The following is an 18484-nucleotide window of genomic DNA, read 5'->3' on the forward strand; positions in this document are numbered from 1 at the left end:
CATAAAAAGTAATATTATTCTCCTTAAAAAGGAAGGAAATTCTGATGTATGCTACAATATGGATGAACTTTTAGGACATTATGCTAAGTGAAATAATCCAGTAAAAAAGGATAAATACTGTATAGTCCCACTTATAGGAGATATTAAGAGTACCTCAAAATCATAAAGACTGAAAATAGAATGGTGGTTGCCAGGGGCTGGGAGTACAGGAGAATGAGAAATTATTGCTTGATGAGCATTGAGTTTCGATTTTTGCAAGATGAAAGAGTTATGGAGATGGATACTGGTGTTAATTAAACAACTTTATGAATGTATTGAATTCTACAGAACTGTGCACTTAAAAATGGTTGAGATTATACATTTTCATTACAGGCATTTCGCCACTAAAAATTGGGGCTAGGAGATAATGTCTTCCTCTGGAGCACAGGTTGGACAGGTTTTCTTGTAGTCCATTTTAAAATTTTGGGGTATCCTAAGCTCAGATTTTCTCAGTTTCGGTGCAAACCCACTGCATCAAACTGGCCTCTCTACATCTACAGTACCCTCATGGGCCTGTATGGAAAAAGATAACTGGCGTGAATATGAGGCTTACTCAGTTTGCTGTGCTATGAGTAAGAAAGGTCTTTGTCTCTGACCCAAGTGCCTTGAGTCTTCTGCCAGCATCCATGAACCTGTGGCAATCTAACCTGTTAGACTGCAAGCATGGTAATATCTCATACAGTTATTGAAAGGCTGGAAATGGAGATTTGGGAGTGATCAAAGTAGTGGCGGTAGTTGAAGTTGTAGGGTTGCATAAAGATCTCCCGCTATATTATGAAAGGAATGGAATGCTTCGACCTGAAACACATAGCATTTTTTTCTTTCTTTTGTTCCCTCCCTTCCTTCCTTCTTTCCTTCCTTCCTTCCTTCCTTTCCATTCTTCTTCATTCCTTTTTTCTCTCCATCTATCTCTCTTTCTTTTGTAATGCCAGATAAGCCCAGGAGGCATTGCAAACAAACTGCACCTCTCTCCTTCATCACTGTACACAGAGATGCTATCCTTTTCCTCCGTCCCAAACTGTCTCAAAGAAACTGTCTCATGCAAAGCTTACAACAGGCAGCCCTGTCAGAATCTCACATTCTGGCCACATCATAGATGGAGATGGGAAGATAAGCTGCTTCTACTAGAGAGGACACAGAGAAAGCAGATAAAAGCAAAGTAATGCAGGGAGCATCCTGTGAAACCATTTGAGAAGAAAGGTTTGTTTGTGAGCGTTCCAGAGAAAATGTCATTTATTAAATCTCTTGATTTCCCCACACAGACATTGTAGCAGAGTATAAACATTCAAACTTTTAGCTTGGAAAGTTAACACTTTTTTTTCCCTCCTTTTCTTTGCTATCCTGGGACTATTTCAGATAAGCCTGTATTTCTATTTCTGTTTATTTCAGGTCTTGTTTTAGTGGCCCATTAATGTATCTTATTAAAGAGAAGAGATTACATTTTTTGAGTAGTGACTCTGGTGATGGGTGCAGTATACGTGGGGCACAAATTGCAGGAAGAACTTTGGAGATGACAAAAAAGTTTGTGTTTTTGGAGATGGAGTAGTCAGCCAATGAGGTTCCTAATGTTTATTAACTGATTCCAGTAAAATTTTCAAGTGAGAAGAGAAGAAATAACTTAATGAGTGGACACAATGAAAAACCAATGGATAAGACACAGAAGTACCTCCCAGGGGCTGGGTCTTGCTTTCAATCAAGCAAGATCATCATGGCTAAGACTCAAGAACTGTTTTTGTTGAATCTCCTGAAGTCCTAAAGAAAATATTTCTTTTATGACACATCCACATCGACTTTCACTCTGAATGCCCAGCAAGAGTAATGGTCATTCATGATACAAATCTCTGTTTTTTCCTGCTACCCTCTGTGCACACCATTACACACATACACAATGCCACAGAACACCTGCAGCCCAGAGAAAGAGGTCCTCAGTTGGAACCATTTTACACAGAATCATTTCAGGATTTTTTTTTGGAAAGAGGAATATTTTAAAGTAAAGCTTGAAAGAGGAATGAGCACTTTTCCAGAATAAAGAGTGGCATAAGCACAAACAGGAATTTCTTTTAAATGGTGGTTATTTTGGAAAAAAATGGCGAGTAAACCTGAACCAGTAGTGATTTTATTGGTAGCAACTAGAAGATTATTTTAGTCAACTAGAGGATAGTTATATTATGTAAAGGACAAGTTAACAATTAAAATCCTGCAGTGCCAAGTTTTGGCATGGGGTAACCCTGAGTGCAGAACGATGAAATAAATTCAGGACATTTCACGGCATTTCTGTTAAGTGCAAAGTGTTATGTGGTTAGCAAACATTCTATATCTGTAAAATTATTCACTCCCCAGACTGAAAAAAAATAAAGACCTAAAAAAAGGGAATATGTACTAAATATTTCCAAGAGAAAAGAATTGTTAATTTCTCAATTAAAAAACTGTTATGTAAAGTATGCATTTCAATGAATAATATTACAGTACACCAAGCAAAGGCTTTCCACAGAATTATGCATCCCCCTCTTTCTATATATTTGTATCAAAGTATGGATCTAGCTGGATCTAGCTGGGAGTGGTAGCTCATGCTTGTAATCCCAGCACTTCGGGAGGCTGAGGCAGGAGGATCACTTGAACCCAGGAGTTTGAAAGCACCCTGGGCAACATGGTAAAATCGTATCTCTACAAAAAATAAAAAAAAATTACCTGGGCATGGTGACATGCCCCTGTAGTCCCAGCTGCTGAGGTGGGAAGATCATTCAAGCCTAGGATATCGAGGCTGCTGTGAGCTGTGATGGTGACCCACTGTACTTTATCCTGTCTGACAGAGTGGGGCCCTGTCTCAAAAAAAAAAGAAAAAAAAGAAAAAAAACGGATCTAACTTTTCAGATGTATCTGTGAACACTAGAGCAACACTTGAATATTCAGTTCATGTTTGTTTCTGAGCTTAGACTATATGCATATTCTGATCTATGCAGACTTGTGATAAGATGCTTGTTGCAAAAATATGAACTCAATGTTTCTGCAAATGCATGCCTGAAGAAAAGCTGTCAATAACTATTCATCAATATGTCTTACTGGCCAGTTTTTTTTTCAGCATATGCAGTTCCTGTAATGTGTTATGATAATGCTGGTTTAAAATAGCTATGGTTCCAGTCAGTTCACATTAAGAGTAAACAAACAGACGGCTCACCAGAGGATGGATCTTCTTTTCTAATAACACAAATATGCCAAAAACATACGTTTATAAATATGATTACTTTGAAAAATTACCTTACAATTACCTTAGAAAAGCCATTCGAACTATATAAAAAATTAATTTTTTTTTTTTTAGAGACAAGTTCTCACTCTGACACCCAGGCTGGAGTGCTGTGGTGTGATCACACCTCACTGCAGCCTCAACTTCCTGGGCTCAAGCGATCCTCCTGCCTCGGCCTTCTGAGTATCTGGGACTACATGTGCCATCATGCCAGGCTATTTTTAAATTTTTTTGTAGAGACAGGGTCTTGCTATGTTGCCCCAGCTGGTCTCAAACTCCTGGCCTCAAGCAATCCTCCCTCCTTGGTCTCCCAAATTGCTGGGATTACAGGTGTGAGCCATTATGCTCAGTCTAAAACATTCTTTTAAGTGAGAGTTCTTAGAATGTTCAGAGTAAATACAACATTAAAAGTACCTTATTTCCTGACCTGTAGGTTAAGCGAGAAGGAAAGTGACAACATATCTAAGCCTAATAACCATGAACACCAGCCAAGTATTCACGTAGCAACTCCATCAATAAACTGTTCATAAATTTCCCTATGTAATTAGATTTATTGAATGCTGACAGCTAGTGTATATCCTATCTTTGAAAAGAAAATATCTGAAAGAAGAAAAGCAAGCTCTTTTATAATGAAGTTATATTAAGAAGTTTAATGAACCACACATATTATATAACATGCACATCAAACATTGAGGCCATTTCCAGGAAAGATGTAGGAATAAGAGAAGACTTATAACCTAGCCCTCACTAAAAATGTACCAAAATAAACAAAATAGGCAAGAAAATTGAAACTAGAAAGTACTTTCAAACTTATACCACAAACTTTATGGAGTATCTTTTAGGAACAGTATAAACTGAAAAAAAAATTGAAAGTCAACACTATAATTTGACATTAAATAATCTTTCTAAAAGCAGTGATTCAGTGATTTAGGGAACAAGTGGTGTAAGTCTGGAAAGTCTCCAGTAACATTTCCCATTTTGGAAAGAGATACGGAGGTAGAGACTGAATTAGAGAATGTTGAAGAAATCTTTTCATAAAGAGTTGACTGTCATGGAATTTAATGCTCAATGTGTATGTGCTATAAAGAAAAATTCCTCCAAAAATTCAAGGAAATGAAGCAGGTTACTTGAAGAAGAGTGAAAAAATAGATTGTTCTCAGACTTTTCCTTAGCAACAGCAAAAACCAGAAAAGTTATTTCTATGGACAAAGAAATGTCAGTAAACAGTTGGAAATATGGTCTATGGTTTATAAAAGACATTTGTTCTGGAGATAGAAATGCCTGCTAGTCAGTTGTACCCAATTGCCGTCATGAGGAATTCTAGGGCAGTATTGCCAGATCATCCAAACTTTTAAGAGAAGTAAGTATTCTCTATTTTTAAATAAAATCTTCTAATTCTTAAATTTTGAATTTAAAACTATTTGAATTTTAATAGAAACTATTTAAGAACTACCATGGTTGAGCCAAATAAAGTATAGGGAGCATTAATCTGAAAACTCTGTAGTAGAATAAAAAGGAAACAAAGGCCTTACAATTAGTCTCAACGAACTCTAACAACTATCTAATTTGTTAAAACATATTACAAAGCTGCATTTATTAAAAGCGTGATGCTTGATCAGGAATAAATAAAAGAATGGGAAAGTTTTAAGTGTTACCAAAAAAAAAAAGTCCCAATTATGTGAATCTTGGTGTGATAGAGATAGAATTACAGTGAGTAAAATAAATATATGTTTTTCAGTATGATTTGGGGACATTGTATGGCCATTTGGAAAATAAAATTATGTTGAAATCCTACCTCACATATCACAACAAAAATAATGACCACTTAAGATATAAATTTTTAAAAATATACATATACCAAAATAAAATTTAGGTATACATTTCTATAATGATAAGTTGAGAAAGAAGTATCTGAGTGTAAACCAAAGCCATCGTATTAAATATCTATTGCTGCACGACAAACCATTCTTAGTGGATTAAACAATGATTTATTTTTTCTAATTACTTTTTGGTTCTTTTGACTGGGTTGACTCATGTGGCTGCAATCAGGTCAGAAGGTGGCTGGGCTCAGCTAGGGCAAATGGAATGCCTGGTTTTTCATCTTTAACGAGGTTAACCTGGGCTTCCTCAGAGGCTAGTCACCCCAGAGTTTCAAAGAGGCAAAAGCAGAAACTGCAAGGAATTTGAGGCCTAGCTCAAAAGTTACACAAAGTCACTTCTGCCTCATTCATAGCCAGTCACCGTGTTTGCCAGTTACAGTAAGTGGGAAAGTAAACTCTGTCTGTCCATGAAATAAGCTGCAAAGGATTCTTGACAATTTTTAATCCACCACAGGAACAAACCTCCAAGGACAATTTTGTTGTTTTGATGACACAAAAGTTTGAAGTTTTACTGCCAAACTCCCATAATGAAAAAGGCTGAACAACAAATAACAAAAGTGGTTAAAAATATTTCTCAACATATGTGACTAAGGACTGATATTTCTATTTCTAAATTTTATTTATTTATTTTTTTATAGATTTAGGGGTACAAGTGCAGTTTCTTTACATGGAAACATCATGTAGTGGTGAAGTCTGGGCTTTTGGTGTACCCATCAAACCAAATAGTGAACATTGTACCCAATAGGTAATTTTTCGACCCTCACCCCCACCTCACCCTTCCACCTTTTGTAGTCTCCAATGTCTATTATTCTACTTTGTATGTTCAAGTGTACTCATTGTTTAGCTCCCACTTACAAATGAGAACATATGGGTTTTGACCTTCTGTTTTCAAGTCATTTCACTCAGAATAATGGTCTCCAATTCCTTCCAGGTTGCTGCAAAATACATGATTTCATTTGTTTTTATGGCTAAGTAGTATTCGATGGTATACACGTACCATATTGTTTTTATCCAATCATCCACTGATGGACACTTATGTTCGAATATTCCATGACTTTGCTAAGGATTAATATTTCTAATATACAAATAGCTTTTAGAAGTCAATGAAAGAAAGTAAAAACTAATTAGAATAAGATAAGTCAACTGTAGTAACAATTCACAAAAGAACTATCAATAATTAGTATGAAAATAACCTAACTATAATCCATTTAGTAATCAAACAAACTCAAAATAAAACACCACTGCAATATTTTTTACCACCCATGAAACTATTTAATAGTACAAATTTAAAAATTGATGATAATGTCCTTTTTTGGAAAATTACAGAAAAAAAGTGCTCTCCCACAGTAGAAGAATGTGAATTTGAATTTCCTTTCAGAATAATAACTGGGCATTCTATCAAAATTCCTTAAAAATATACATACCTAACAATTCAATTTCTAAGAATTTGTCTTAAGAAAATTAGGCAAATAGACAAAAATAAATATAAGAATCTTCCTTCCAAAGTTGATTGCAATAGCTCAAAAACAATAACAAGATTAATTCTTTATTCTTTCATGCATTCATTCAACAAATATTTATTTTTATATATATGCATTTTTGGTAAACCAAAGTCCTTGGTGTCATGGTGCTCATGTTCTATTGTGGCACCTATTATACACAATATGCTATCAGGTGAAGGGGTAAGGAGTTATTTTAATAAAGTAGTCTGGGAAGACCTTTCTAATGAAGTGACATCAAGACACAGGATTTGTGGAAGACCCAGAGATGTGCTCCCACAGATCCCTTTTCAAAGAAGTACTTGTTGTCCAGCAAGGCAGAGACTGTTTTATTCAGTTTTATTTTTAGCCCTAAGCATGCAGCTTTATGCTTGGTACATAAATAACTAAAAATAATCAAGATATTTCCATTAAAAATTATTCATTCATTATTATGTAGATTCAGAATACCTGGACAACCTTGGCATGCAAAACCTATACTTTGATACTATATTATTTTCTCCTTGGGCTGTATTTCTGCCTTGGCTGAGTCTCAGATCTTTCCTGGGAATCTACTGAATGCACTGAATCACTGGTGTGACCAAGAGAGTGGCTGTCTGGTCTGTCCCCTTTGGATTGTCATCTTTCCTCTCCAATGTTACTAGCTTCATTGTCCTGGTTACTAAACCAATAATCTTGACATTTTAGACTTCTGGAAGTACCACTTTTGGCAGCAGAGGTTGCCTTGTAGGCCTATTTTTCACCAAATACACAACCCTGTCTGATACTGCAAGAAGTGTTATAATTCAACTACCTTCTCTCAAAGCCACGAGTTTCTTTCTTTCTTTTTAAATTTTTTTTTTATTTCAATAGGTTTTGGGGTAACAGGTGGTATTTGGTTACATAAATAAATTCTTTAGTGGTGATTTCTGGGATTTTGGTGCACCCATCACCCAAGCAGTGTACACTGTACCCAATGTGTAGTCTGCTATCCCTCGCCAGCTCCCACCCTTTCCTGAGTCCCCAAAGTCCAATGTATCATTCTTATGCCTTTGTGTCCTCATAGGTTACTTTCTACATGTGAGTGAGAACATATGATGTTTCATTTTCCATTCCTGAGTTACTTCACTTAGAATAATGCTCTCCAATTCCATCCAGGTTGCTGTGAATGCCATTATTTCATTCCTTTTAATGGCTGAGTAGTGTTCCATGGTGTGTGTGTGTATCACATTTTTTTAATCCACTTGTTGATTGATGGACATTTGGGCTGGTTCCACATTTTTGCAATTGCAAATTGTGCTGCCATAAACATGCATGTGCAAGTATCTTTTTTGTATAATGACTTCTTTTCCTCTGGGTAGATACCTAGTAATGGGATTGCTGGATCGAACTGCATATCTACTTTTAGGTCTTTAAGGAATCTCCGCACTGTTTTCCATAGTGGTTGTACTAGTTTACATTTCCACCAACAGTGGAAAAGTGTTCCCTTTTCACTGCATCCATGCCAACATCTATTAATTTTTTATTTTTATGTTATGGCCATTCTTACAAGTTTCTTTCTTTTTTTCTTTCAATTCTCTAGTTCAGAAACGTCTCTTCCAACCTTTGTTAGATTCTTAAATAGCTTAATTGCCTACTTGAACACCCAAACTCTTCCTTCAAACAATTCTGCTGTGACTGAAAAGTGTCAGAATTAAATAATATAAAATTAATCAATATTTATTGAGTACCTAGTACATCTAATAAATGTGTTAAGTCAGTAGAAACATACCCAAATAATAGTAAACATCAATCTTGAATTAACTGCCATGTAGTTGAACTACCCAAATATAACTAGTAATATCAAGTGGTATAGAAGGGGGTCCCCAACTGGGATGGTAAAGATTGCTGATTACCCAATTTAGGGTCAAATATGAAACACGTAGTTGAATTGTTTGTTTTGCTTGAATTGAACAAAAAATTTGAACAATTCCATTTGTTGCACTGAAATCAGTGAATTAAAAGTTCAGTTATTACTAGCAAAACCGCAACAACAGCAAAAGCAGCAAAAGCTAAGTCTAATGGCATCAACATGTCATTTTTAATTGTAAAAATGATGTCATTAAAAATGACATCAACCTGTCATTTTTAATTGTAAAAAACGGTGACCTGCTGAATGAACGTAATACACTTTGGGGTTAAGTCTCATTTCAAATGATTATGAATTGATATTTTTGCCTTTGTGCAAAATTCTAGATGCCTTAAACATAACAGATCTTTAATTCATGATGATTAAATTGAAATGAGTCTTACAGGAAGTAAGTTCAGGAGACAAAGCAGGAATTGGAACCTCCTATTAATACTCTCCTAAGTGTCCCATTTAGTTTACATATTCATGTTTACACATACAAATTTTATAGTATAAGAATTAAACTGTAATTTTAGTAGAAACGGGGTTTCACCGTGTTAGCCAAGATGGTCTCGATCTCCTGACCTCGTGATCCGCCCGTCTCGGCCTCCCAAAGTGCTAGGATTACAGCTAATTACAAAAAATTAGCCGGGCGTGTTGGCGGGCGCCTGTAGTCCCAGCTACTTGGGAGGCTGAGGCAGGAGAATGGCGTGAACCCGGGAGGCGGAGCTTGCAGTGAGCCGAGATCGCGCCACTGCACTCCAACCTGGGAGACACAGCGAGACTCCGTCTCAAAAAAAAAAAAAAAAAAAAAAAGAATTAAACTGTAAGTCAAATAAATCTGATAGATTTGGGGACAGTGTTTTTAATGTCTGTGTTTTAATCCCTTTTTCAGGAAAACAGGAATACTAGTAAACTTTGTCTCCTCTAAAGGAAAAGTTGTAAGAAAAATTTTTTTTTAATCTGTGAAAGAGCTTTGCATTATTCAGAAGCAAAATATTAATGTTGTTATTAATGGGGCACAGGCAATCATAGTAGAGAACATTGAGAATTTAGAGATGCAATCAGATGTTAGGCTATTAAAACAAAATTAGTAGAAAATCAACCTGTAGTTGATATTAGCCACTTCTAGAAATTATTCTTCCTATTCTTTAGGGGATACTTTACTAATAATCTTGGATCAAGTTATATCCTGGATTAAATCAAGGCACAGCTTGCTTCTGTGAATCTAATCGAAATAATCAAAATGTTTTCTGAAAAACTGCAACCTAATTGATTGTATGTTAACAATCATATTATGCTTTCCCAGTAAAATTATTTTTTCCTAAGTTAACTATTTCATGCTTCTCACTCCATCCAAAAGGAATAGATTGAGACATATGTCCTTTTCATGATAATACTATGGTTCTCTTCTTTGGGCACCAGAATTGAAAGATACTCCTACAGTTTACAATGCGCAAAACAGAATTAAAGCACATGAACTCTTCATTACTGGCACACAACCCCAAGTCTTAAACCCTCAAGATAGTGGTGGAGAATCTCAGCCCAGGACCAGACATTGTTTGTCTTGTTTGTTCTGGCAGAGATGAATTTGAGGCTAGGCAGTTCTGAGCTTTCAGATATTGGGATATCATCTGCTTATGGTTTGGGAGAGGATGGGAAAAATGAAAATAAAAATTGTTCTGGCTGGAGCAAAGCAGCTACTTTTGGGGACCCTAGGGTGTTAAGTGATGTCAGTTCTTAGGGGAAAATAGGGGCTATTTTCCCCTAAGGGCTAAAGAGGGGAGTCTATTATTTTTACATACTATCTATCTCTAGATTATTACAAAGATTAAATATGCACTATATGTGCACTCTAAAGCACATACGATGGTTTTTGGCACATAGAAAATGCTCAATAAATATTAGCTATTATTCATTGTTTCATCCAATTATCCTTATAATCAGCCAATATTTTTAATACTTTGCTAAACAAAAGAAATGCATGGCAAAGAAAAAAAGAAAATATGGCTTCTGTCTTATGAAGCTTAAATTTTTGAAGGAAAGAAAAAAACAAATGAAATAATTACACATTATGTAAAATTAAAGAGGCTATTTTGATAAAACATAATCATGGAGGGGGCATGTACACTTGAGTGATTAGGGCTATATCTCTGTGGAAATGACATTTAAACTTAGGCATAAAGAATGACGAAGATTAATATGGTAAAAGTGTTCTAAATGAAGAACATACAGAGCCCAGAGAGCTTGGCATATTCTGGGTACTACCAGAAAGCCAGTGTGACTTCAGTGCCCTATGCAGGGCAGAGAAGTGGATGAGATTTTGGGGGAGGTGAAATGTAGATGAGGCCCGAGAGGGTAAGATCTTGTAGATTCATGATATGAAGTCTGGATTTTGTTTTAGGTCCATTGGGAAGATAGTAAGGAATCTAGGAAGCTATTGTGATTGGCTCGATCAGAGGATATGGTGACACAGACGAAGGTGATGGTAGTGATGACAAAGAAGATTAACTGGTTTCAAAATATATTTTGGCAGTAAACCCCTCAGTGTTTACAACAGATTAGATGTGGGGGAAGAAGTAATGTTAGGAATTAAGACTGACATCTAATTTTCTGGCTTGAACAAAGAGGTAGGTGTCAGGGTGCTGTATATTGAGATAAAAAAGCTTTGTGGAAAAACCAGCCATGGAGGAGGAAGAGACAACTGAGAGGAGACAACTGAGATATTGTGGAAAGAAGAAAAGGGCTTCATACTTGTTCATTGCAATAACTGGAGAGAAAAGGAGTTTCCAAAACAAGATTCAAGTTTTCTAAAAATTTAGAAACATAGAAAAGTATTTCAGCAAGTTTTCAACCAGCTTCATATTTGAAATACCATAACTAGCACCCTAGTCATGTTGCTACACTGACTGAGGCAGCAACAGCAAATGTTATTATGACAGCACACTCGCTCTCCTAAAAGTTAAGGGTCTGTCAGTATTTCCATTATAAACTCCAATTTTCAGGGACTTATAACTTGGCTATTTTAAAATCACATCAGGCTGAAACTTGCAAGTAATAAAACATTTTAAAAAATAGATTTAGTGCATTTTTGTCAAGATCTACTTAAAATATTGCCAAATTGTTCTGAAATAAAGTGACTTTTGGTAATATATTAAGATAAATGTTTAATTAAAAGCACTTTTTACTTTAAAGCTTTTGGAAAAAATACACTCTATAATACTGCTATATTTCATATGTATAGATTAGATATGGTGGAACACAAACATTACATTGAAGCAATTCTAACACATTATGCCAGAAGTTGGCATATGTATTGCAGTTTGGGATGAATTTCTTCCTGATAAAACTTGCTGTAAATTGGTTAAGGTTCTTCTGAGGAACAATAACTTGTTCAATTTTGTTTTATAAATAGATATTTTTATTATTGTGCCAAGCAGAACTTAGTCTCAAAGTTATTTTATTTTATTTTGTTTGAGACAGGGTCTTCGTCTGTCGCCCAGGCCGGAATTCAGTGGCAAAATCACAGCTCACTGCAGCCTTGACCTCCTGGGCTTAAGCAATCCTCCCATCTCAGTCTCCTAAGCAGCTGTGACCACAGGTGCGTACCACCACACTCGGCTAATTAAAAAAAAAATCTTTGTAGAGGTGGGGTCGTGCTTTGTTGCCCAGGCCGTCAAAGTTAGTATTCAATTACAAATAAGCCATCTTCAGCTTGGGATACAATATTCTGATTTCCTGTTAGTAATGGAATTTATTAAATGGATTTTCACCTAATTTAAGTTCACCTAAGACCTTTTGTAAAATTGGTTAGGCCAGGAAATCGGCCTTAAAGTATAAAAACACTTTCCCTCATGAGGAACCTGAAGAAACCAAGAAAATGTTATATAATGGAAACAATTAAGTACTAAATCCTAGGCAAAATGGGGGATGCGAAGATGAATAAGAAATGTGCCCTGCCCTTAAAGGACAATAAAACAAAACCAAAGCAGACACAGGCAAGACCCAAAAGAGTAGAGCAGGTTGCTTTCGATGGAGAGATGAGGAAATACTAAGTATGGGAGGTGGCATTTAAGCACGATCTTGAAGGTCGAATATGGAAAGAGAAAGGGAGCAGATGAGCGCTCTAGATAGGCATGGCAGCATGAGCAAAGGAAAGGAGCCAGGGAATTGCATGACAATTTTTGAGATGATAGCACCATATTTTTTCAGGAATTGAGCCACATTTGCCCAATAGATGTTGGTTTATGGGTTCGTTTCCAGAATTTCTACAAAGTGTGTGTGTGTGTTTATGTGTGTGCATGTGTGTGTGTGTATATATATATATATATATATATATATATTTTTTTTTTTTTTTTTTGAGACGTAGTCTCGCTCTGTTGCCCAGGCTGGAGTGCAGTGGCGCAATCTCAGCTCACTGCAAGCTTCCCCTCCTGGGTTCACGCCATTCTCCTGCCTCAGTCTCCCGAGTAGTTGGGACTACAGGCGCCCGCCACCACGCCCAGCTAATTTTTTTGTAGTTTTAGTAGAGACGGAGGTTCACTGTGTTAGCCAGGATGGTCTCGATCTCCTGACCTCGTGATCCGCCTGCCTCGGCCTCCCAAAGTGCTGGGATTACAGGCATGAGCCACTGCACCCGGCCTTATGTGTATATTTGACTAACAGGGTACATTAGTTGAATGTGAAACGAACTCTATTGGGTAGGTTTGTTCCTTCCTCCTTCCTCCTTTCTCCTTTCCTCCTCCTCCTCCCCCCTCCTCTCCTCCCCCTCCTCCTCCCCTCCTCCTGCCCTCCTCCTGCTTCTTCTTCTTTATTATTATTATTATTTTGAGAAAAATCTCGCTCTGTCGCCCAGGCTGGAGTGGCACAATCCCGTCTCACTACAACCTCTGCCTTCTGGGTTCAAGCAATTCTCATACTCCAGCCTCCTGAGTAGCTGGGATTACAGGCGCATACCACCATACACAACTGTTTTATTTATTTATTTATTTATTTATTTACTTTTCGAGACAGAGTCTCGCTCTGTCGCCAGGCTGGAGTGCAGTGGCGCGATCTCGGCTCACTGCAACCTCCGCCTCCTGGATTCAAGTGATTCTCCTGCCTCGGCTTATCAAGTAGCTGGGACTACAGGTGCGTGCCATCAGGCCCAGCTAATTTTTGTAGTTTTGGTAGAGACAGGTTTTCACCACGTTGGCCAGGATGGTCTCGATCTCTTGACCTTGTGATCTGCCCGCCTTGGCCTCCCAAAGTGCTGGGATTACAAGCGTGAGCCATCGCGCCCGGCCAATTTTTGTATTTTTAATAGAGACAGGCTTTCACCATGATGGCCAGGCTGGTTCGAACTCCTGGCATCAAATGATGTGCCCACCTTGGCCTCCCACTGTGCTGGGATTACAGGTGTGAGCCACTGTGCCCAGGCTGTAAGCTTTAAAATAAATATTTATTAATATTAATAATAAAGAATAAAAAGACAAATATTTATTAAGAAAAAATCAATCCTTTAAGAGAAGAGAAAATGTCAGACTGTGTTAGAAATAATATTTATTAATCATTACAAAGATTGCATCAAAGTTGGCTTGGGCAGAAAACAGTTTGAAACAATGATTTTTCTGGTTGGGTGCCAAACACTTTGGGACACTGAGGCAGGAGGATTGCTTGAGCCCAAGAATTTGAGACCAGCCTGGGCAATGTAGTAGACCATCTTTCCAAAATAATTTAAAAATAATTTTAAAATAAATATGTTTTTTGAATCGCAAGCATTAATGATAAATTTTGTTTGTTCTGCTTTAGCTCAGACATTTTATCTCATCTCCTATATCTATCTTCTGAACATCTGTTGAGTTTCCAAACTCCTAACATTTAGTGAGAACATTACTTATGCTGTAGTCTGCCACTGTTGTTTCGATCCTCTCCAACATTCTCTACTCCTCTTGCATTTTCTTTTCTAACTTAGGCCTTTTTTATTTCTCTTTCTTTTACCATGAAAATCTACCAATTGCTGTTTTCCATATATTTTCTTATATGTAGCTTTCTCTCTTTCTCCCATCTTACCTATTATTAAAATTATACTTTCTTATATTTCTGAAATGCTGAGGTATGTGTGAAAATCATTGATTCAACTTATGCTAAAAGTGAAATCTAGTAGTATTTATTACATGGATTTTATGGTCTTGCATTGAAAAGAATCTTTACCTCAAGTTGTTTAAAAAAACTCATAAATTTCATAGGGATTAAGTATCTGAATTAAAATTAAATAATGAAAATGGATGACAATTTGGGAATATGTCCCTCACCTTTGGATTAGGAGAAGGCTTTTTAATTAGAAAAGAAACTGATAAGCAATAACAAACAAGATTAATAGATTAGAGTAATAAAAATAAAAAAGTTCTGAATGGCCAAATATTAATGAAGTAAAAAAAAATCAAATGAAAGCACGATAGCACGTGATAGACTATGCCTAATAAACAAAGAGCCCCCAATAGCCATAAAATCCAATAGAAAAATGGGTAAAGCAAGTAATATATTCACAGAAAAGGAAATATAAATGGATAATTAATATAAAGAAAGATGCTCAACCCACCAGGAGTTAGGGTAATAAAAACTAAAACAAGAAGCTAGTATTTTTTTGCCCATAAGATTAACATAAATAAGATTAATAAAATCCAGGTGAGTGGGTGTATCACAAAACAGGCTTTCTCTTATATCCTTGTTAGGAATGTGAATTATATGACCCTTTCGGAAAACAATCTGCCAGGATTTACTAAAATTAAAAATAAGCAAATACTTAAGGGATCTAGCCTAAAGATACAGAAATATCAGTACACAAAACAATAAATTTTCATACCATAAACTTTCATATTGCTATTATCAATAATAAGTTATTTGTACATGTATTGAGTTCTTGGGATACTTAGTATGTGCAGAGTTAAACTGAAAAAAAAAAAATTTCCAGAGTAACATGAATTATACGTTTCCATATTTGTAAAAAATTATATAAATATTTGTATGTAAGTTTATGTAGTGGAAAGATATACTGGACTGTGGAAATAGGGAATTATTAACTTTTTACTTCCAAACAATTTGTTTCATTCGCACTTTATTAATGCAGCTTCAAAAACCTAATGAAAGAGGGACATAAAACAAATGTGTCTGCAACTGTTTTAGAATGTAAAGGAATCTTAAAAAGGAAATTTACCACTATAGCCATATCCTATCAGTGTTCCAATTACATTGCTTTATATCCTTTGCTTTTTTCTTTCTTCTTTTTCCCATATCTGCTCCCCCAGTGCTTTCATCTCAACCCTCAGCACTGCACTGGCAACCCTTTGTTGGGTGACTGTCCTTAGCCTGTGGAAGCTGCGATGCACATTCATGTAGAGAGCCAGGAAACTTATGTCTCCCCTGGGGCAGTCATTAACGAATGACTGGCAGGTAAGAAGGTAGGAGTGTTCCAGATTTTTTGCTTCTTCACTGGATACATTCTGAGGCGTGATCCATCCTGTAGCCAGAGTATCTCTGTGAGACTGAACATTTCTTGGGAATTTGCTCGATATCACACTCTAGCCTGGCTTCCCATTCCTAGTCTCATTTGCCAACTACCCTTCTGCCATTTTTTTGGAACACTTTTTGATAACACTTTTACATGTATCCTTATCTCAAGGTTGGCTCCTGGAGATTCTGACCTAAGACAACGATCAGTCGGCTTTAAATGCCTACAGATGTCACTTTAACTCTTGAGAGCCCAGGTATCATGGTTAGGTCATTTACTTACACCATGGCCTTGGACAAGTCACCAAATTCCTTCATGCCTTTGTTTTCTCATCTGTAAGATAGGATTGATAATAGAACTACTTCATGGAGCTATTTCGAAGAGTAAATAAGATAATGTGCTTAAAATTTATCTAACACAGGCACTCAATAATGATTAAAAAAATTAACAAAGATGCTTTATACAAGTATCATGACTGCTTCTCTCTAGGTAGGTTGAGGCCTGTCTGACAAAAGGAGGCATTTCCTTTAAATGGAAATTTATAATAGATTTGGAGTCTTCCTTAGAATGAAAATCACTCTTTATAGAACATTATTTTATTATGTATAACTCATGTGAAGTAAATAAAGTTAATATACTATTGATTTGAATGGAACTTTGCATGGCTTGATTAATATACCATTATTGCATAAAAACATTCTACATGCGGAGTAGTAGTGGCTGCATTAGAATATTGTTTGGTATAAAGTTTCACCATATGCTTTTTTCACAACCTATCCCAGCGAATGCACTATTATTTGGTATAAAATAAATCAGATATAATGAATAAAAAAATGAAAAATTATAATCCATTAACAGACATATCACATATGTTATCACTGAATAATATATCATTTTAATGTTTTAAATAACATTACTGTTTATGGGGATAGTGCAATGACCACATCCTCTATGTCTGGTTTTAATTTTTAGAACTTTGTTTATAGTAACTCAATCATTTTATCTCCTATCTGTATATGGATTTACCATTCTGAAACTTTACTATAATATTTTTCTTTGACCCAGTGCCAAGGTATTAATTTATATGTAAACCTATCTTATAATAATGCCTGGGCTCTGTGAAGTATCTTTGGTTGGGGTTTAAAGCAAAGCTAACTAATATTTAATTTTATTTTTACAAAAAACACATTTCCCAGTGATTTATATTTTCATTTTATATTAAAATCCTCTTGTAATTGTTGTCATTCTCTCCTTGTTTTCCTCTGATTATTTTGCCTAGAGTAAATTCTTAATTATTCAGTGACTGGATATTTAATCTGCGGATTTTCCAAATACTCTCTTTTTAATTCTTTTACTGTTCATTCTTTTTTTTTTTTCATTCTAAAGCATTTAAATGTTTTTTATTTTTATAATTTCACCAGATGATAAATGACGGTAGAGTGAGAAGTTCATATTAAAATAAGCAGTTTGCCCTTTTAATAAAGATTCCTGGTAAAAAGTTTGATGCCAATGAATGCATAAAATAAATGTTTTAACCATTTGTGGACTGGAATCCTTTCACCATCCTATATAACTTAAAGTCAAAACTCTACAGTTTGTTCTTAGAAAAATTTTATAATATAATAAACATATTACCTTTAATATACTAATATATGTAATTAATATATAATATATAACATAATAATTTTACCAAAAGCAAAGTTGCAAGTGTTAAAAAGAAAGCCTAATAGTCACACCACTCCACACCACATACTAAACTGCACACAGCTTGCAATAATGGGGAGTGGAAAGTTTTCTTCACAAATTTGAGAGGATTAAGTAGTTCTTACATAGTAAAGTCCTTGTATAGATTTAGAAATTAAGCTGAAAAGTGAGGTTAAGGAAAATGTCAAATATCAAAATAAGCAACAGTTATGTCAATCAAAATACTGTTATAAGCCCATGATTTAAGGAAGAAGAAAATTACCTGAGGAAATTGTGACGTAGGCAGAAAGTATGCATAGGGATTCTACTCATCATTTACATGCTTCTCTCACTCACTTTAGGCTTTTTTCTTGGCCCCAAGATGTTTTTATGTCACCCTGTGACTGTGGAAAAACAGCTATTGTCCCTAATGCCCTCTATTAAACTACCTTTTGAATGCAGGTAACTGTACTTAACTATTTTCCTTTCACTCTATACAGGTCAGAATTTGTATTCTCCCTTCCTATTAACTTTCCTGTTGACTAAAATAACAAAATTAATGCATACTAAAGTGTGGTTATAACCTTCCCTTCCCTTCCAGAAAATTTTCACTGAAAAGATTTTTAAGCCCAAATGGAATTCTGAATTATTTAGTTTCTAGAAATTTCACAAAGAACAGAATGTTTCATTACAATGCGTGTTTCCGTAAAATCAGTGAAGTCAATTGGCAAGTGGAATGACATCACTATAGAATGTAGCGTTAGCACCACCAGGTAACAGTCGCTG

The sequence above is a fragment of the Pan paniscus genome, chromosome 1, assembly GCF_029289425.2.
Source record: "Pan paniscus chromosome 1, NHGRI_mPanPan1-v2.0_pri, whole genome shotgun sequence".
NCBI lineage: Eukaryota > Metazoa > Chordata > Mammalia > Primates > Hominidae > Pan > Pan paniscus.